Raw genomic sequence first — 22,047 nt, 5'->3', positions numbered from 1 at the left:
GCCATGATTTCTCCTGAGGGTAACGTCGTAAGGAACTGGCTACTGAGTACCTCTGGAGGTACTGCTAACTTCTCAGCAAATGCCTTGGATATATATGAATGGGTTGCCCCAGTATCGAATAAGACAGTTGTACTTTGCTGTGAAATACGAATCTGACCTATAACAACTGTCGAGGCATTTGCTACGTCCTCTCTGGTGAGTGAGTAGATCCTCACATTGGTCGTAGCTGGAGGGGCTTCTAATCTGCCCTGGCTAATATGTGGACCATCTAAAGCAGCCTGCATCTGATGTAACTGAGCTGGCTGGCCTCCGTATTGAATCGGCTGTGGCTGAGGAAGACTGGTCTTGTTTGGGCACTGCTTGGCCATATGCCCTTCCTGTCCGCATTCAAAGCATCCTCGTGTGCCCTTACAACAAACTCCAGGATGGAATTTCCCACAAGTAGCACACTTTGGATAACTGGGTTGCTTGCTGGCTGGTCCTCCTTTTGGGTAACTCCCTGGTTTGCGCTTGTTGCTGGAGTTCCCTTTCCAGTTAGAGCCGTGGGAGCTGTGACCCTGCTGCTTCTGAGTGCCTGAGCCTCCTTGACCTTTAGCTTCTGAGAGGACTTGCTTCTGCTGCTTGATGCTATTCTGGTAATGCTTAGTGATTAGAGCACTGCTCACTAATTCTTCTGTGGTTCGTGGCCTATGAACGCCACCAGCCACGTTCATTGCTATTTCCGGCCTCAGCATCTTGAGCATCAACCGGATTCGTTCCCTTTCTGTGCTGACTAATTCAGGGCATAGACGAGCCAACCTGTTGAATTTCTTCACGGCTTCCTCAACTGATAGGTTGCCCTGACGAAACTCAGTGAACTCGTCGTAGTGACGGTTGGTGACCCGCATGTGAAAGAACTCCTCAAAGAATTCCTTCTCGAAGTCAGCCCATGCCATATTACTGGGCGCTTCGCTCGATTCTCTCCCACCACATCGTGCATCTCTGCCGCATAAGGAGGCGCACTTCACCTTCTCATGTTCGGCCACAAGCTCCATCGTACTTTCCAGTGTTTTGAACCATGCCTGAGCATCCCATGGTTCATTGCTGCCTGAGAAATTCTCTGGCTTGACTCTCTGCCACTGGATCAAATAGGCTTCTCTCTGCGTTCCTGCTGCTGGGGCTACTGGTGCCGTAGGCTGGACTGGTGGAACCTCTAAGACTACTGGCGTCGCTACGTTCGGTTCCGGGGTGACTGTGGGAGTATTCTGCTGATTAGCCTTTAAGGTGGCTATCTCCTGTTGCTGTTCAGCTAGCTCCTGCTGTAACTGAGCCACTAGTGCTGTAAGGTCTGGGGGAGGCACTGAACTGCCTACCTCATGCTGGGGCTCAGTGGCTGGTGCCCTTCTAGCTGGGCGTCCTCGTGCCATTTCTAAAGACATAGAGGACATACATGACTAACACAAGCATAATAGAGAAACTATTGTTATCATGTTAACTACTATCATAAACAAGCAAGCTTTAGTTATCTATAACAGGAAAGCAATAAACATACAAAGTGAGAGGTATTCTTACTTGGAAGCTGCAGGTACAATGCTGATGTGTGTGTAGGAAGTATGGAAACTGCTTTGATACCACTCTGTAACAACCCGCCTTCTACTGACTAGGCTGTAAGGCCGATCGCTACATTATGCTGTGCTAAATTACTATTGCAGAAATCTGGATTGATTAAAATTTTACTAAACTGATTATTGTAAAATTTGAACTTAATATTCTAAGTGTACCTAGGAGTTGTACACATGCTAGGAAAGATAATCTATGCCTCTCGGATGTCCTGCTAGCTGTAATCAGGCATTTCAATCGATCCATGAATCGATTGGGCTGTCGGATCGATCCAGCGATCGATCCAGCTTGATACTGGCACGGAGAAAGACTCTGGATCGGTCGGCTGACCGATCCACAAACCATCTCGCTTCTGTATGCGGCTGGATCGGTCTACCGACCGATCCAGGAGTACACTGATCGGTCGGTAGACCGATCGGTCAGCTCCGATGCTCACTGTTCGCATCTGGATCGGTCGGCTGACCGATCCATAACAGACGCTAACTCTCTGTTCGCGACTGGATCGGTCAGCTGACCGATCCAGTGGCACAACCCAGTTCTGATCGATCCGTAGATCGATCTGGGTTTCTGATTTCGCACTGAAACTCTGATTTCAGCACTAGTTCATGCCAAAACCTCACACAACAATTATACAATGCATGGAAAACATTCTAATATCCACTAACTAGCATTCTAACATGACATAGTGCAAGATTTATTAATTCATAGCATTTAAACCACTAGAAATGCATAAAAGTGTCTTAAGAAAGAAACTAAGTTCTTAATTTGCTAAACTTCCTAAGGATCTTCATTCCAGGTTCCTGCCACACACACCATCTCTGCATTGACCTCCAGCTTCCTCTGCTAGTCCATCTTCCCTTTACCTTTATCTGCAGTATAAGGGAAAATAGTATCTGTAAGCTTTAAGCTTAGTAAGAAACCAACTACCTCACTAAAACATGCAACGATGCAAACATGTTTTTAAAGAATGCTATTTAAAAACATGCACTGAATTTTGTTAAAGCATGGCATACTGAAGTTACATGGCATAAATACTGAACATGGCATGCATAATAAAATCTAAGCATGGAGCTATCTCATGGTATCAATTAGAAGAACTAAACTGAAACTGAAACTAAAACTGAGCTAAAACTGAGCTTAAACTATATTCACATAACTAGGTTACGAATTTGAAAGCTATTATCATAATAAGTGAAAATAGTAATCATGCTGCTGTTTGGGCCCGACAACTGTACTTGCTATGCGCGCATCCCTAGCTAGACCCGGGTTTGCAAGTCCCGCATTTAGTAGGGTTTACTAGGTTATCTAAACCTAGGGACGACTGTGGGAGCCCAACCCAATGGATATCTAATCCTGTACAGTGCCACTAAAAATAAAATACTGAATATAGCTACTAATTGTTTATTTTACTGTTTCTAGGTTATCTGAACCTAGAGCTAGGTTATCTAAACCTAGAGGCGACTGTGGGAGCCCACCCATTGGACCGTAGTCCCATGTAAGCTGAAACTAGACTAATATACTGATTTAAATGCTACCAATGCATTTAACTGAGCTATTAAAAATATCTGAGGTAATATTTAGCTACACTAATCATTTTGTCGAACACTTGGTGTGCTCCAACTCTCCCCTCTAATAGGGAGACCACCTCTAGGCACCCGACAACGTCTAGAGCCTCCAACTGAAGGAGAACAACGTGTCTGGCCCATCTAGAGGTGCTCAACTAGATCCCTAATCTGCGAGGAGGGTTTAAACACACCCTGGGTGCCGAAAAATCTGCATATAGCTAAACTAAAGGCATGCAATCAAACGAAAGCTACTTATACTGTAGGTGATAGGTTTCTTACCTCCTGTTTGGATTTTCTTACAGATCTAAGCGCTAGGTTTCCCGGAGAAGAGATCTCTTCGATGATCTTCTCGCGTCTACGCGTTCTTCTCGCGGAGAGGAGCGTCCTCGTATCCTTGATGTTGCTAGAAGATGCTCCTATGGCCCTAGGGATGGAACCCTAGGCTTGCTTGGCTTGGGCGCCGAGAGGTGAGGAAGGGAGAGGGTCGGCGGGTGAGGGTTTGAGGAGGAAAAGTCACGATCAAAATAATCTCCTCACTTAATAATTTTCCTATTTATATTTAGGAATTAATTCGCCCAACTTTAATATAAATTTAATTGATTCCCTTTCCTTTCAGCACGGCCCTGCTGGGTTCAACTGGTTACTTAAGCGGTCTAAAGGTTTAGCGGACCCGAGAGGTCCCGGGTTCGATTCCTGCTTAAGCTATTTTGCTTTTCTACTTATTTTTGCTACTTCCGCTACTCTAAAAATTCCGGAAAAATATCCTAAAAATTCCAGAATAATTACAGAATATTTCTAATATAGTTTTGAGAATTTTCGGGCGTTACATCTATAGCCATTGGATGATTTTTGTGCTCCTAGACCTAGGTTTTGACTCTTTGACCCTTGTGTATTATTTGTGATTTTTCTAAGAGTCCTCTCTAATTTATCAAGTCTTGACCTCAAGACTTGATTTTCTCTCTATAACTCCTCAACCTTAGATTTTTCATTAAATCCTTGAGCATTTTTATTTTTAAGCCTGTAACTAAAATCCTTAGAACTCTTGCCTAAATTTTTATCTACCTTCCTAGACCTAAGTTTTAGCATGAAGAGCTACATATTTTTCCTTAATGATATCATGCTTCCTATTTTTATGGTAAATAGCATTAAAATGATATAAATTAGAACTAGCATGATTTTTACCATTATTTAAAGGGGTAGGCTTAACAAATGATACCTTGCGTTTTACCTTGGAGGCTCCCCCTTGAGTTGTGCTTCCTCCTTGAGCCTTGACCGCTTTCTTCCCCTTGGGACATTGACTACAATAGTGCCCCTTTTGATTGCAAGAGAAGCACACAATGTGCTCCTTGCTCTTCTTTGTTCCGGGAGCGGTCTCTTTGGGCTTCTCCTTGCCCTTTAGTGCCACTTGACTCTTTTTCTTGGCCAATTTTGGGCATTTGCTTTTGTAGTGCCCATGTTCCCTACACTCAAAACATATAATATGATTTTTATTCTTAATTGAACCATCTTTACCTTTATGTATAGGGATGACACTTGATCCTATAGCTGATGTTTCCTGATTTTGGAGGATGCATTGTCTTCTTCTCCATTTGACCCGGATGTAGAAGCTTCTCCTTCTTCTTGATCCGATGTCAACAACAGTCTCTCCCCCTCAATCCTAGAGGTGGAGACTTCTTCATCTTCCTCTTGCATATGGAACAAAGAGTATGCTCCCTCTTTTCCCTTTTCATTGTATTCCTTTGAAGATGAAGCTTCTTGGACCTCTTCTTCGGGAGTTGAGCATCTCTCAACTTCGGAATCCTCTTCCTTTTGATCTTGCTCCAATGAGTCGCCCTCTTTGGATTTTTCTTGGATTGGTACAGTGGAGGGTTCTTCATGAAGCTTGGTTAACTTGCTCCATAGCTCTTTGGCATCCTCAAATTCTCCCATTTGAGCCAATATATTGCTTGGCAACAAATTGACCAAAAGCTTGGTCACTTTATCATTTGCCTCGCTCCTTTGGATTTGTTCTTGGCTCCACTTGCTCCTCTTGAGAATTTTGCCCTTTGAATTCTTTGAAGCTTCGAAGTCTTTCATTAGAGCAAACCATTACTCTATCTCCATCATAAGAAAGTTTTCGATTCTTGATTTCCAAGAATCGAAACTCGTGGATACATATGGTGGAGGCACCCTCGTGTCGAATTCGAATCCATCTCCGAATTCCATTTGAAGTTGAGTTTGATGATGAAGTCTTTGACTTGATGAATTTGCTTCAACTTTTTCACCCTCTAGCTTTTTACCCCTTCCGGCGATGATTCCGGTGAAGAGCAACCTTGCTCTATCTGATACCACATGTTGGGACCGAAATGTAGCTAGAGGAGGGGGGTGGGTGAATAGCTCATCGTGATCTTGTGCTCGTTGTTGCTTGTTTCTTCAAGATGATAGCAGCGAAAAATATAAGAAACAACATACAATGCTAACACTAGGGATTTACTTGGTATCCACCTCAAGAAGAGGTGACTAATCCAAGGATCCACACACTCACGCACCCTCCACTATGAAAAACACTCCTTTACGATAACTACCGAAGGCGGAGAAGCCTTACAAGCTCTCAGTACAAGAATAAAGGAAAGGGAAACAAAATATAATAAGATCTTACAAGTTAGCACAAGAAACCCTAACCCTAACTTCTTCCTCGCCTCTTGACTTGGGCGTGCACCAGCACAAGCCTCCAAGAATCTTCAAGAACTGGCGGTGAGAGCTGTGTGGAGAAGCTGTGGAATCGTTGTCGTCGCGTGGATGAGAGCCGGAGAAGAAGTACGCAGAAAAACGCTCGCCAACGGCTTTATCTGCGCCAACGGTCGAATCCCAATCGATTAGATTGCTCCCAATCGATTGAGGAGGCTTTGAATCGATCGAACGATCGATCCAGAGCGCCTCTGTGCTCTTGGGAAATGTCTAGATCGATCGGTCGATCGATCTAGGGCTTATCGCGTGAAATCTCAGCTTCCAATCAATCGGCCGATCAATTGGAGGCTCTAAATCGATCGGTCGATCGATTCAGAGCCATTCTGTGCAATCGTGAGCTTCTCCCAATCGATCCACTGATCGATTGGGAGGAGGCTTATCACAGGGACTCACCCAATCGATCAGCCGATCGATTGGACATGAGCCAATCGATCGACTGATCAATCCAACTCATGGTTTTTGCCCAAAACCAAGTCCAAAGTCCCCTAAACCAACATCTAGTAAATCATGACCTGTTGGTACATCATGCCTAGTATCTGATCACCCTTGACCTACTAGGACTCCATCACCAAGTGTGCGGTCAATCCCTTTGACCCACTTGGACTTTCTCTCCTCGTACCAAGTGTCCGATCAACCTTGACCTACTTGGACTTACCGATACCAGGTGTCCGATCAACCTCGACCCACCTGGATTTCTCGTGCCTGGCTTCACTCACCAGGACTTCCCTTCAGCCTAGCTTCACTCACTAGGTCTTTCACCTGGCTTCACTCACCAGGATTTTCCTTCTGCCTGGCTTCACTCACCAAGACTTTCCTTCTACCTGGATTCACTCACCAGGACTTTCACCTAGCTTCACTTACTAGGATTTTCCTTCTGCCTGGCTTCACTCAGCAGAACTTTCCTTCTGCCTGGCTTCACTCACTAAGACTTTCACCTTAAGTATCTAGTCAATCTTGACCTATTTGATAACAATCTCTCCACATGAATAATTGCATCTGCAATCTCCATGTACTGTCTCCATGTATCATCAAACATCAAAATCCAAACATCGAGAATCAAGCTTGAGCCAACTCAAGCTTAGTCAACCAGGTCAATCTTGACCTAGGGATATTGCACCAACAATGTTCACCGCCACTAAGTCTTATCTAAGCTCAAACATTTCGATCTAAATTTAAATAATAAGATGAGGCAACAACATGCAGTTAAAAGATAGACAATAGAAGATGGACACGTACATAGAGGAACACATTACAAATGAACGACAAAAGCAAGCAAGGCAAGGAAGTGTTGTGGAGTTGATTGGTGAAGATGATGAAGGCCAAAGGAGGAGGGTTTGAAATGTTTGAGTTTTGACCAAGAAGAACAAAACCCAATTGTATTGGTTTTTTCCCACTCCATGTACGTGTTCATCTTCTATTGTCTATCTTTTAACTACATGTTGTTGCCTCATCTTATTATTTAAGTTTAGATTTTAATATCAGTTTAGTTCCCATTCGAGTTTCGAGCATCTTCCTCCTCCATCCAAATGTCATTGTTGTAGTAGATACAACATTGTACCAGTTAAAAAACCATAGCTGATACAACATTCTTGTTTGTGGTTCTACCACATTGCAACAACTATGAAATCATAACTGCTATAACATTCTAGTCTAACCACATTATAGTATCTATGATTTCATATTTGCTACAACGTTTTGCATTGTGGTCTAAGCACGTTATAGCGATTATGATTTCATATATGCTACAACGTTCTGGTCTAACCACATTATAACAACTATGATTTCATACATGTTACAACATTTTGGACCGTGGTTTAACCATGTTCTAGTAACTACGATTTCTAGTTTCTACAACATGTTTAGCCTAGACCAGAATGTTGTAGCATCTATGAAAACGTAACTGCTATAACATGGTTATACCACAGACTAGAATGTTGTAGCAACTATAATTTTGTAGTTGCTATAATGTTCTGGTCAAAACTTGTTGAAATATCATTTTATTGTTCAAAACTAGCATTCTAACCTATCACTAAGATTTAAGTATTTTTTTATAGAATTAAATGACGTCTAATACTTCAACCTCCCATAGAAGCTCTACTTTTTGTGTATACTGTAAGGAAATACAATGGAAATGTAATGTCCACCAGTTTAAGTCCTTTATATCATCACTACAACCAAAGGAACGATAGATGAAGTTGATAAATAGAAGTTCATTTGTCTGGGCCCTAGACATACCACACAATGCAAACATTAGACAATTGTGCAAAATATGTTTGACAATTGAGACTATCATGTTAAGTGTTTCATCTTTCAAAATCAAAAAATTAAATTCTCAAGAAAAGATGTTGCACTGATTCTAGGACTTCCAGACCATTTTGCATTTGGATATCATCTCCACCCCATTCTACCTTCAAAATTTCATGGATCGGAGTTGTTCAAAGAATGAAATAGATAACAAGTCGATCAACATTAACAAACAACCATCTCCTAAACCTGATCTTTTGTTTTGTCAACTTTTTATTTTGTATTTTTTTATTTGCATGTTATTTACTACTACTAGCATATATCTAGATTACCAGTACAATCACTAATTGATTGTGTAGATGATTTTAAAAATTTAGGTAGATATAATTGGTGTAATGTTGTATATGACTATATAACCCCACATATGAAGGTCATTGGCACGATGCTTTCATAGAGGCCCAAGCCACCGAGCCTTGAGAGAAATCAAACTCTAATGCTAAAAGGATTTGCACACCTATTTACTGTAAGTTGTTAAATTTTACTATAACTTCATTATTCAAAATTTATAACTATACTTATTGTATTGCATGTTTGGATGTGTAAACATGTTAGAATCATAAAGTCATACAACAACTTTGCCCTTCTAAGAATATGTTGATGGAAGTGGATAACCTCACCTGTAGAAAATATAAAGATGGTGATTGGAAAGTTATCTTCATAAAAAATAATAGTAACTTTACTTCTATCAGATTTAGAGGAACATTTTGTTATCAATTGATTTCCTAGTAGATGTTGAAGAGAAAATCGATTATCAAATTGCATAGAATTTTGTCACTGTGTCTTTTCCTAAGAAAGCAGAGGATGTTCAGGAGCATGTAGCAGAGGATGTTCAGGAGGAGCATGTAGAAGAGGATGTTCAGGATCAACCTATAGAAGATGTTTAGGAGCAAGTTGAATGACAATGCTTCAAAGTAAAGGATGATTAACTTGCTAAAATACATACTTTGGTTGGTGAATTGAGTAAGGCTATTGAAGAGAAGGACATAAAAATAAGGAAACTTGTTGATTTACTAGAGAGGAGTGTCAGTAATGCTAACATTAATATTGTTGAGAAGCACAAGACTATAGGTGTAAAGGATAGAATATTAGTTGTAAAATATAGAATCATAGCTGAACAAGAAAATAAAATTACAGAACTCTAAAGACTGCTACGGAGAAAGGTTTTATAAGAACCATGAGCAACCCCTACCGCAGATAAAGAGGTCATAGAACCTAATCTTCCAAGACATACAAGAATAAAGAGATGTACTAGAAAGAGTACTGGCTCACTGCCGACTCATAAATTTGAACAAGCCTTAAAAGAAAGAGAATTAATAGAAAATAAATTACTACAATACCTATGCCGGTAGAAGTGATGACTAAGGAGAATGAAAAAGGAAAGAAGATTGTTCAGCAAGAAGATCTAGAAGCCCCTATCCCATCAAACCAATTCGCCACAGTCTCATCAAATCAACAACACGAACATGCTAAGATTGATAGTGTCAAAACCAAAGTCTTAAATATATGGTTGATTATAGTTAATTCTTTTTATTTTTAATCCTAAATGATATGTTTGTCTATATATTTATTCAACAAGCGAAGACATGTTTTAAGAAGAATAAAAATGTTATGGTAGCAGATGTATTATTGAAGGTTACTCAATTAGAGTAAGTTAGTTGGTAGCATAGTTGCATAAATATGTATTGTTATGACCAAAAGGGATTTAGAAATTTTCACAATGGTATAATATTATCCACTTTAGGCATAAACTCTTATGATTTTATTTTTGGGCTCTACCCAAAAGGCCTCATACTAATAGAGATATCTTTCCCTTATATACCCATGATCTTTCCCATGTGTTTTCAATGTGGGACTTTGTTTGCAACCTTGCAACCCAACAATCCCCCCTCAAATGAAGGACCGTAGGCTTTCCACATCTGATTCTCAACCCACCAGGTCTTCCTGCCCCCTTGGTCCACCCAACCTACTAGGACTTCCTTGCCTAGACGCAACTAGGACTTCATGCTTGGTGTTTGATCCTATTGATTCAGACACAGGAGCCCCCACTTCCTTTATTTGAGGTTAATATTCTACTCACATGGCTCAATTAAACTATAGCTCTTGTGCACAGTCCATGGTTAGACATTCTGGCAGTCTGAACTTTGATACAAATTGTTAGGACCAAAAGGGAATTGTTGGTGCGGGAAGCACCAGACGATTGAACCTAAGTTTTGATTATGGAAAAGAGTTCAAAGTTAAGTTGTCTTGTGATCTAACAAGTGTGACTGAGTGTGCAGGAAAGTTCTATTTGAGGCTAGACAGGTGGAAAGTCCTAACTTCTGTTAGGCAACGAAATCCTGGCCTGGGAGACTAAGCAAAGTCTTGGCGAGTAGAGGACTTTGGGAGAAATCCTAGAGTCGAGGACTCTAGGTGAAAATCCTGGGGGTCGCAGACACCAGGTGAAAGATTGGATGGGTCATGGATTGGATGTTCAGCATAAAGTCTTGAACTCTTGGACGCTGAGCAAAAGTCCAGGCGGTCTGGAGAATTGATCTGGCAAAAGGTAATCTCTCCTGAAAGGAGTAGGTGAGGATGCGTTCCCCGAAAAATAAATAGTAGGTGTCGATCCAACCTAGAGTTTCAGCAAAACTCAAAGTTAGAACAGGATAGTCCGAATGGTGTCAAAACTTATCGTTCTTTACATATTATTGTCTAGATTAACCTTATTTTGTAGGAAGAAGGAGTTGGCAAAATGGTGGTCCAAGCGCCTGGAGTTGCTCTGGGCTCCCAAGAAGCCTTCACCGAAGCAACAGCCCAGGCGAGGTGCCCTCGCGGTCCAGGCGCTCAGAGTTACTCCAGGCGCTCAGATGACCAAAAGATGGGTAGTACATCGAGATGGAGCACACTGATTGATGAAGCTATGTCACAATCCAAGCGCCCGGAGGTGGATAACTCTTGCCGGATTGAGTTTCGATGAGAGCATGCCATGTCAGCCCTATGGGGGCACCCGGAGGAGGTTCCAGGCACCCATAGTGGGTTATAAAAAGAGGATTCAACTAGTACCTCAGGTACAACATTTCGAACAACTTCCGCTTCTGTGTGTTGCTTAAAAAATGCCTCCACGACACTTGAAAGCTGTGACAACGATGACTACATCCAAGATTCTTTTCTAAGGCATCGGTATTGCTTAATTTTAAAAGTTACTTGTTCTAAATTGTAATTCACTTTTGTAACTTTTCGATTAACTAGAGATTGCCCAATGAAAGCACTCTCACGTGCGAGCCTTAGAGTAGGAGTTTCCATAGGCTCCGAACTAAGTAAAACTTGGATTTGTTAGCATTATTTCTTGTCATCCCTTCCTTTATTCCGTTACGCATTTTACTTCGATTGATTTTAAACGAATGTCAAAGTCGCCAGCGCTATTCAAACCCCCCCCCTCTAGCACAATAATCCTACAATTGGTATTAGAGTGGAACCACTTTGAATCGGTGAAACCACCATTCAAGCAATTTTTTCGTGATCTTAGTTTTAAATTTTTCAGAGTCGATCGGAATCGGTACGATTACCCCTTCTGATTAATTTTTCATAATCATTTTTTTGTGTTGTTTCTCAAAGTTGGCGCAACACCACTCGAGTTCTTTAGTTTTTCATAAATTCTTTATATCACACTACTAATCTAAGACTAAGCCTTGGGATAAGTTTTCATATTTTATTGTGTGCAAGATTTTCTTTTCAAATGACTTACCAAGAAGGCTATGGCATTTCATGCCCACCATTCTTCTCCAATGAAGACTTTGGCTACTAGAAGAGCCGAATGGAGTGTCATCTCAAAACGCAGGTGGAAATATAGATATCATTCAGACGGGATTCACATATCCCACTGAAGAAGGAATTCTCATCTCTTGCAACAAATGGGATGCACCAACCTATAAGAAGATCGAAGCTGATGTGAAAGCCACTCAAACTCTCCAATGTGGCTTAACCAAAGAAGAGTTGAACCAGCTCGGCCCCTTCAACAAGGCTAAGGAATTATGGGAAAAGCTAATCGAGCTGCACGAGGGCGCCTCTAACACTAACGTAAGCAAACGAGATTTAAAATTAAATAAGTTATACAATATTAAAATGTAGGATGGTGAGTAAGCAAACAACTCCACGTTCAGATCCAAGACCTGCTTAATGGACTACACAAGATTGGTCAGAAGGTAGAGAATTGTAATATCATAAGGTACGAGTTAAATGTTTTTTCAAGGAATACCTTGTGGGCATCGGTAATAGATGCTTACAAAGTATCCAAGGACCTTTCTTTAATTAGACTAGATGAGTCATTTTCAGAATTTGAATTGCATGAATAGACTAATGCACTTCTGGCCAAAAAAGGTATTGTGTTAGTTGCAGGTACAAACAAGACCAAGGAGTCTAGGAACAAGCGCCGAACCGAACCCGAGTCCAAGATGAATCTGACTCGAAAGAAGATGATAAAATTACCACCGAACTCATGAAACTAATACGAAAATTGTACATGAAGAAGAAGGGCTTCACAAAATGTGAGATCAAGAAGGTAACCTAGTCAAAAACAAATACCAAGCCCGAAGTCACCTGCTATAGCTGCAACAAAAAGGGGCATATTAGGCCTGACTATCCAAACTAGAAGTAAAGAAGAAGGAAGACTTTGAAAGCAACGTGGTCTGAATCCTCAGAAGACTTCGACGAAGAACGTAAGTAAGCAAGCTTTCTTGATCTACCAATACAAGCTCATGTTGCCGAGACTGAATATAAGTCCGAGACAATATCAAAAGTCGAGTCCGAGTGAAGCCACGGATCTGTATCTGGTTCAGAAGGTTCCCAATCCACTGTAAGTATTTCCCTAATAAGATCACATAATTTGATTTCTTACTTATCAATAAAATTAGCTAAGTCCAATATCCAGGTCAAAACACTCCAAAAAGAGATTGAATCCCTTAACGAGGAGACTAACCCAAGTCCTTTGACTGAGCTAGTTCAAAGTCGAAAGTCAATCCAAGTCCAACAACTTGAGGAGGAAAATTCCAATTTAAAAGCTCAAGTCAAAGGAATTAAGTACACATTGGAATGGTTCACCTTGGGTTCCAAGAATCTTGATCTAATTCTTGGAAAAAAAATGGTCGTATACAACCGAACCAGACTTGGGTACAAGGCTAGACATCGATTCAAATCTTACTTGTCTTTAGTGAATCAATCAACTAAGAACCTAGTCCAAGCATGGGTCCCCAAGCCTAACCTAACTAATCAAGTTGGATTTGATCAATATTGGATCCCCAAGGATCAAATCCACTACCTTGATAGACTTTACCGAGCCTATGATCCAAGGGGAGCCAATAAAAAGATATCTTTATTAATAAACTTGATTGATGCTTGATTTGCTGTTTTTTCCTTATACATGCTTAGATTAGGATAGATAAGGACTTAGGCTTGATCAACACTTGTTAGTTAGACCAAGGATTCTCAAAAAGAAAATTAAATATTTAATTTCTTTAAAAGGCTTTGTCTAGAAGTGGTTGTCGCTCTAATATCCAAGAAGGTCTAGTGCCTCACCACAGCATGGAAGTCAGTTATTGAAATGAATGTTTAAACTGACTAACTGTTAAACCCTAGTCTAACTCAAATATAAATCAATCCTTAGATTTTAATCAAAATTGAACATGAAATTGACCATCTCACAAAACTTATAAGGTTTCCTGATTGACAATCTAGAAAAGAGTGATATAGATTTAGGTTTAAAATTAGTACACTTGTTAGTTAGACCAAGGATTCTCAGAAAGAAAATTAAATATTTAATTTCTTTAAAAGGCTTTATCTAGAAGTGGTTGTCACTTTAATATCCAAGAAAGTCTAGTGCCTCACCACAGCCTGGAAGTCAGTTATTGAAATGAATGTTTAAATTGACTAACTGTTAAACCCTAGTCTAACTCAAATATAAATCAATCCTTAGATTTTAATCAAAATTGAACATGAAATTAACCATCTCACAAAACTTATAAGGGCATCCACAGTGGTTAGAGCCCATTGAGAGCTCCTTCGTTGCCACATCTGCGCCACATCAAAAGTTAAAAACCTCACACCTCTTTCAAATATAAAAAATGTAATACCCCGGTTCTGAGATTCTAGTTAAGTATGGCTAAAAAAGGTTAGATGGTACTATCCATATCACCAAGGTGCACCTTCCTTTTCGGAAGCCCAAACTTAAGAACTCCAAAGTTAAGCGTGCTTGGCTTGGAGAAATCTGAGGATGGGTGACCTCCTGGGAAGTTTTTCAGGGTGCGTGCGAGTGAGGACAAAGCACGCTGAAAGGACCTCCGGTGGTCTGTGGAGCTAGTCGTCAACCCGATGGATAATTCTGGTAGCGTGCCCGGTTCGGTTTGGGTGGGGCCCACCCAGGCCTGGGCGTTACTATTGGTATCAGAGCCTCAGGTTTTACGAGGCCTATTTTCGTTTGGTTTTTCGTGATTTTGTTTCTCGATGTGACTTTTCGGGTTTTGGGACCAGGCAGTGACAGGATTCTCTAAGCTGTAAGAGGTATGTTTGCATATTGTTAGTTTACATTTCTGTTAGTGCATGCATAGTTGTTATGTTAGTTATGTTATGTACTAGTATGCTTTTGTTAGTACCTGTGCAGTTGTTTGTAGCATACATCAATGTGTTGGGTCAATCACTGATCACGGTTGACCCTACTAGAGATCAAGGAATACAGTCTCATAGGACTTCTTTTACCATACCACTAGTGTTAGTAATTTCTGTTATCACTAGTTTAGTAGTGGTTAGTATCTGCTAAATATCATATTGCTTCGGTTCGTGAAGAACCAATTTACTCGTATTGCCTCGGTTTGTAGAGAACCGATTTACTCTGTTGGTTGGGTTAGTAGAGGATCGACTAATCCTAGTTACTTTAGCCTATAGAGGTTCGATTTACCATTGTTGACTTGTTCAGTAGAGGACTGATCCATTCTTATGTTCTTAGTTCGATCAGTAGTTCAATCAGTAGGAAATCGACTTACTCTATTTTATAGAGATTTTGATCCTCGGGTTATGTGTGCTGGTTAGATAACCTAAAAGTTACATTTGAGTTCATGACTTGTACGGACGGAGAATTGACTGGGTTAGCTGCATACCATTGCTGGCTTGACTAGTCTGTAGATGATCGAGGTATCCCATTCTATGAAGACTTTGACCATGAACTGTATGTACCTGGTAGGATGACCTTGAGGGTACATTTGGATAGATGACCCCCACTGACATGGAAAAGTGTGGAGCTAGTTGCTTAACACTTACAAGATACAACCGTTATAGGGTGTATGAATTGATAAGTACATTCAGATACTAGAGTGCAGTTGGGAGCATGTTTGTGGATTTTGGAGAAGATTGATTTACTTACAGTAGGCTAGACAGCAGTGTGAGAGTAGCGGAAGCAGGATGAGCTCATAACCCACAGAGTCATCTTTTACAGTTGGGGTTTGTTAAGGATATTTGGATGGAGCTGTATATGAGTATGTTGCTGGATTGTTACTCTTGAATGAGGATCCCTGAGTTGAGCAGTAAATTTGGGGACCAAATTTTTATTAGTGGGGGAGAATGTAAAATACGGTACCCAAATAATATTTAAATAATAAAGTTATTGGACAAATAATCTTATTGGATTTTTCAGGAATTTTTAGGAATTTTTCGAAATTTAAACGGAGTCCGTATAACTCGTTTTGATGGGATGAATCGATGAGGCTAGGTGGAAGCCTATTTTGGATACCCAAATGTGGGAGTTGATTGGGTTAATAAACCTAAGTTTCAATTAAAACCTAGGTTTTAATTTGTTTTGTTTTCATTTTTATTTCCTCTCCTCCCGATCCCTTCTCTCCACTTGCGCCGACTTCCCCCAAACCCATCGCCGACACCATCACCGCTCCTCTCTCCCTCTCGCGATTCTCCCTGCCCGATCGCCGGCCGCTTGCGAGTTCACTGTCGATGGTGGTCTTCTCCTCCACCGTTCCTCGTCTCCGCCACCCGACCTTCCTCTTCCCGATTTACACTCCGTCGCTGGCACAGATTCATTACCGCTCTTCGCCGGAGTCACTTCAATCGAAGCCGCTAGCCACAGCAAGCTCCCTATTCCGCCTTCACCCGACGTTGCTGCCCTCTCAGCCGATCATTCGTCGGCCACTGCTTTGAGGCATTCATCGCCAAGGCTAGGGTGGAGCTCGACCTCACCGTTATGAACAGCATCAAGCCCTAGTTTTCTTCCCCAGCCGACGTTACTTGATTGAGGGAGGTTAGGACAGCGCCGTCGATGCCCGTGTGAGAGGTATCATCGCTTTTCCCTGTGCTGATCTCTTGTGTGTTGTTGCCTTTGGTGGCGCCGAGTGAAACTGATCTTCACCGTCGCCCGAATGCCTTCTGCCCTGATTGTGAGGTCGCTGGAATTGGGATAACAAGTGTCGATTTGGGCTATCTTTCCAGCAGCTATTTTGATGTCATTTTGGAGTATCTTTACCTAGCTCTGATTGTATCTGTGTGTGGGTGATCTATAGCTCAAGCCACAAGTTTCCAGCAGCAATGATTCCAGCTGCAAATCTACAACAGAGCGACCTTGCGACCGTGAGTGCGCCTGTGGCAGGAGCACCCAGGGCACCACCTAGCGAGGGAGATTCTGGGATTTATCTGTGGTGTGATTTGTGATTACACAACGAGGACGTTGTGTCTTTAAGTGGGGGTGATTGTAATACCCCGGTTCTGAGATTCTAGTTAAGTATGGCTAAAAAGGGTTAGATGGTACTATCCATATCACCAAGGTGCACCTTCCTTTTCGGAAGCCCAAACTTAAGAACTCCAAAGTTAAGCGTGCTTGGCTTGAAGAAATCTGAGGATGGGTGACCTCCTGGGAAGTTTTCCAGGGTGCGTGCGAGTGAGGACAAAGTACGCTGAAAGGATCTCCGGTGGTCTGTGGAGCTAGTCGTCAACCCGATGGGCAATTCAGGTAGCGTTCCCGGTTCGGTTCGGTTCGGGTGGGGCCCGCCCTAGCCGGGGCGTTACAGATGGTATCAGAGCGACCTTGCGATCGTGAGTGCGCCTGTGGCAGGAGCACCCAGGGCACCACCTAGCGAGGGAGATTCTGGGATTTGTCTGTGGTGTGATTTGTGATTACACAACGAGGACGTTGTGTCTTTAAGTGGGGGTGATTGTAATACCCCGGTTCTGAGATTCTAGTTAAGTATGGCTAAAAAGGGTTAGATGGTACTATCCATATCACCAAGGTGCACCTTCCTTTTCGGAAGCCCAAACTTAAGAACTCCAAAGTTAAGCGTGCTTGGCTTGGAGAAATCTGAGGATGGGTGACCTCCTGGGAAGTTTTCCAGGGTGCGTACGAGTGAGGACAAAGCACGCTGAAAGGACCTCCGGTGGTCTGTGGAGCTAGTCGTCAACCCGATGGATAATTCTGGTAGCGTGCCCGGTTCGGTTCGGGTGGGGCCCACCCAGGCCGGGGCGTTACAAAAAAACCTCTCAACAACTTCTTCATGGGTCCCACACTTTTCATTATATATATTTTATTATCTCTTCTTTATATTTACATTTTATATAATTAAATTTTAATAAAATTTAAATTCATAAATTAATAACATAAAATAACTTTCATAATTAAAAAAATTACATAAATATCACAATACATATATCGCAATTAATAAATTATTTTTCCACTGATTACAATTATAGAATGCCCAAATATACTCAACTAAGTCGGCTCGAAGTTGATGATGTAGTTGATTATCACATAGCTCGTAATTTCTACGGATGTATGATTGGAATTCTTGAGTGGAGCCTTGAAATATTTGTGATTGAGAATCTCCTTCATCGTCCGACCAATTGACTACTGCATCTCCCTCATTCTCAATAATTATGTTGTGCAAAATAATACATGTATACATGATGTCCTTCAAATTATCCTTGTACCAAAATCATCTTGGACCTTTTATCATTGCCCATCATGATTAGAGCACCCCAAATACCCTCTCAACATCCTTTCTTAGGGCCTCCTGTCGTTCCTTAAATATTTTTCTCTTGGGATCCTGAGGACATGGAAAGCTCTTGACGAAAGTAGCTCATTCTGGATAAATCCCATCGGTCAGATAGTATCCTTTTGTATATTGTGTATTATTAATCATAAAATTAACCTCGGGTGCATTCCCTTATAAGACGTCGTTGAATAACAGTGATTCGTTAAGCACATTGATATCATCGCGTGACCCTGCAATCCCAAAAAAGGCATGCCATATCCACAAGTCTGAAGATGCAACAGCTTCGAGCACAATTGTTGGGACGCCATGATCTCCTCGAGTAAATTGGCCTTTCCAAGCAACGGGACAATTTTTCCATTGCCAATGCATACAATCAAGACTGCCCAACATGCCAGGGAAACCATGCCTCTGCTCATGCATTTCAAGTAAGTGTTGAATATCAGCAGCATTAGGTCTTCTTAAATATTGGGCCCCGAACACTTCAATTACACATCGACAAAAGTTGAATAAACATTAGATGGCAATTGTTTCAACAATCCATAGATACTCATCATAATGATCAGCAAGGACTCCATATGCCAATTGATGAATAGCCGTCGTGCATTTCTGAAGTAGTGACAAACCTTTTTTTCCCCGCTGCATCGACCTTCCATTGAAAATATTCGGAATGATTTTTCACGACATCAACTATACAAAGGAATAACTCTTTTTTCATTCGAAATCAACGTCGAAATATGTCATCAGGATATACCGGATCATCAGAAAAGTAATCATTGAAAAGACGAGCATGTCCAACTTCACGATCATGATTCAAATACCTTCTCCTCTGTGTTCAATCGGAAGAACTTTGAGCTCTTTGACGTACCGTTTGTCACTGCTCATATAGTTGGAGCATTCTTCGTTCATCTATATCCTCCGCATCTTCCGCCAATTCATTTCTCCAGAATTCATGGAGCATAGATCGATCTGGATTTTGAGTCATTTGAAATAAATCAAGATATTTTTATGGTTGAAAAATTTAAAGAGTTGAGGAAAGAAATCGAAAGCAAAGATAACAAGGAGATGAATGAAAAAATATGAAATCGATCATGTATTTATAAAAAAAAAAAAAATTAACCATTGAACAACAACTAAAATAGTCGTTGTTCAACGGCATAACACACGAAGGCTATTATTCTGGCCATTGTATTTTATTTTTTATAATTATTAAAAAAAATTAATATAAAAAAAAAATTTAAAAACACGACGAAGCGACTCCGTAACCACAGAGCCGCTTCGTCATGCAAAGTGAGAAACCTCCCTCCCACTATGGGAGCGAGGTTTCTCATTTATGTCACGTCACAGTGGGAGCTCCGCTCCCACTATGGATGCTCTAAGGTTTTCTGATTGACAATCTAGAAAAGAGTGATATGGATTTAGGTTTAAAATTAGTTAATTAAAGCTTAAACCTAACTTAATCAACGTAAATATAATTCAAATTAACCAAATTTAAATCGAAACAAATTAAACTTAATTTAATCTTCAGAATTTAATCTCAAATGTTAATTAATTTTCTATTTATAATAAATTTTCAAATTTTAATTAATTTCAAAATCCTAATTATTTTTAATTCATAATTAATTTTTAAATTTTAATTAATTTTAAAATCTTAATTAAAAGTTTCAAAATTCAAAATTTAATTATTCAAACTTAAATATTCTGAAATATTCTAAAATTCAAATTTATTTTTTTAACTTAAAAATTTCAAAACTGAAACTTAAATATATTTTCAAAATTCAAACTTAATTATTTTGAAACTCAAATTTAAAATACTTTTTACAAATTCAAACTTAAGTATTTTGGTATTCAAATTTAAATTTTCAAAAGTTAAACTTAAATATTTTGAAATTAAATACTTTTCAAATTTAGGCTTAATAATTTTTAAAATTTAAACTTAAATATTTTTAAATTAAATAATTTTTCAAATTTAGACTTAATAATTTTCAAATTTTAAACTTAAATATTTTTCAAAGTCAGAGATAATAAACTTCAAAATTAACTTAACTCCATCTCAAACAACCTCATAAGGTGGACATGTTTGATAACATAGAATAGGTAAGATGAAAAATCAAAAAAGCATATGATAATTAAATTTTCCATGCTTGGACTCTAGGATCATAGTCATTAATCTAGGCATCAATTGAATTACTTAAGCTCACTGCCCCCTACAACCTAAACAATTTACTTAAAATTTTTTTGGGAGAGAAAAATATTTTCACAAATTAAGCTCCTTTTCAAAAGAAGATTTATAAGTTAAACTCTTTCAAAATCAATTACTTATTTAAAATTTCAAAAGAAATTCTTTATCAAAAGTCAAGTATTTAGCTAAGTATTTTTCAAAGAAATTCTTTTAAAAGAAACTCTTTTCAAAGCTAAGTATTTAGCTAAGTTTTTTTCAAAGTAAACATATTTTTTGAAGAGAAAGTTAAGTACTACTTTTAGGGGAGGCTTGAAGGAAATTAAAAGGTTAACCTTTCAAATTTAAAATATATTTTTTCTCTCTCTATTTAGTAGCCATTTTTGATATATATCAAAGGGAGAGAAAGGTATTAAAAGTAAAGTAAAATGCTTTATTTTAAGAAAAAGCAATACTTAAGGAGGAGTGAGTAATATTTTATTTTTACCTTGAAAAATATTACTTAAAAATTTACTTGTTATTTGTTCTTCATGCCTTACTATTTTGTATATTTTTACTTAACTTTTGAACTAGGTTGCCATAATCAAAAATAGGGAGATTGTTAGTGCAGGGTGCACCAAATGATCGAACGTAAGTTTTGATTATGGCAAAGGGTTCAAAGTTAAGCTATCGTATGATCTAACAAGTGTGACTGAGTGTGCAGAAAAGTCCTAATTTAGGCTAGGTAGGTGGAAAGTCTTAATTGTGGTTAGGTAATGAAGTCCTGGTCCGAGGACTGGGTAAAGTTTTGGCAGGTCGAGGACTTTAAATAAAATCCTAGAGTCGATGACTTTAGGTGAAAATCTTGGGGGTCGTGGACACCAAGTGAAAGATTGGATGAGTCATGGATCAGACATTCAGCTTGAATGTCCTAAAGTCTCAGACACTGAGCAAAAGTCTATACGGTCTGGAGGACTAATCTGGTAAAAGGTAATCTCTCTTGAGAGGAGTAGGTGAGGATACATTTCCCGAAGAGGGAATAGTAGGCATCAGTCCGATCTAGAGTTTTTATGAAACTCAAAGTCAGGATCAGACAGCCTGAAGGTTGTCAAAATTTATCATTCTTTACATATTATTGTCTGGACTAACCTTATTTATAGGAAGAAGAAGCTAGCAAAATGATGGTCCGGGCGCATAGAGTCTGGGTGCCCGGAGTTGCTCCGGGCACCCAGGAAGCCTTCGCCGGAGCAGTAGGCTGGGTGAGGTGCCTAGCCAAGCACCCTCGTGGTCTGGGATCTTGGTATAGGTGCCCGGACTACCAAAAGATGATCGATACACCGAGCTGGAGAGCACTGACTAGCGAGGCTACGTCATGGTCCGGGCGTCCAAGGGTGGTCCAAGCTCTTGGAGGTGGATAACTCTTACCGGATGGAGTTTCAACAAGTGCACACCACGTTAGCCTTGTGGGGGCGCCCAGGGGAGGTTCTAGATGCCCAGAGTGGGCTATAAAAAGAGGATTCGACCAACACCTCAGGTATAATATTTTGAACAACTTCCGCTTCTATGTGCTACTCAAAAAATACCTCCACGATGCCCAAAAGCTACAACAACGATGACTACATCCAAGTTTCTTTTCTAAGGTGTCGGTATTGCTTAATTTTAAAAGTTACTTGTTCTAAATTGT

Source organism: Zingiber officinale, chromosome 8B (genome assembly GCF_018446385.1).
Source record: "Zingiber officinale cultivar Zhangliang chromosome 8B, Zo_v1.1, whole genome shotgun sequence".
NCBI classification, from domain to species: Eukaryota; Viridiplantae; Streptophyta; class Magnoliopsida; order Zingiberales; family Zingiberaceae; genus Zingiber; species Zingiber officinale.
The sequence above is the reverse complement of the archived record's forward strand: the minus strand, read 5'-3'. Positions refer to the sequence as shown.